This window comes from Chinchilla lanigera, unplaced genomic scaffold (assembly GCF_000276665.1).
Source record: "Chinchilla lanigera isolate Chin_1 unplaced genomic scaffold, ChiLan1.0 scaffold00010, whole genome shotgun sequence".
Taxonomy (NCBI): Eukaryota; Metazoa; Chordata; class Mammalia; order Rodentia; family Chinchillidae; genus Chinchilla; species Chinchilla lanigera.
In genome coordinates, this window is record NW_004955411.1 from 22,457 (window position 1) to 23,389 (window position 933).

Genomic DNA, 933 nt, shown 5'->3' on the forward strand with positions numbered 1-933 from the left:
AAAATGAAAGCTTTCAGTTTTTGACCATTTAGAATGACGTTAGCTGTTGATTTGTCATAGATGGCTTTTATCAGATTGAGGTAAAGTTCATCTATGCCAATTTTTTTATAAGGTTTTTACCATGAATACGTGCTGGACTTTATCAAAAGCTTTTTCCGCATCAGTTGAGGTGATCATGTAATTTTTGTGTTTGGCTCTATCAGTGTGGTGTCTTACATTAATTGATTTGAGTTTGTTGAACCATCCCTGCATTCCTGGGATGACTCCCACTTGGTCATGGTGTATAATCTTCTTGACGATTTCTTGCATTCTGTTTGCTAGTATTTCACTGAAAATTTTTGCACCTATGTTCATTAGGGAGATGGGCCTGTAGTTCCCTTTTTTGGTTAGGTCTTACTCTGGTTTTGGTATCAGGATAATTCTTGCCTCCAGGAATGAGTTGGGGAGAATTCCTTCCCTTTCAATTTCCTTAATGAGTTTGAGAAGTATTACTATTAAATCTTCTCTAAATTTCTTGTAGAATTCAGCTGTGAATCCATCAGGACATAGGCTTTTCTTCACCAGCAAGTTTTTATTATATTTTCAATTTTGCTTACTGATATAGGGTTATTCAGGATTTTTATATCTTCTTCATTCAGCTTTGGTAGTTCATCTGTATCTAGAAATCTGTCCAATTCTTCTGTACTTTTCATCCTGTGAGAGTAAATATTTTCCAAGTAGGTAGTGATGATCTTCTGAATTTCCACAGGATCTGTTGTGGTTTCATCTCTTTCATTCCTTATTGCATGTATTTCACTTTTTCTTTCTTTTTTTTTGATAAGATTGGCTAGGGGTTTATCCATTTTATTTATTCTTTCAAAGAACCAAGTCTTTCATTCATTAATTCCTTGTACTGTTTTTTTTTTTAGTTTCCATTGCATTAATTTCCTCCCT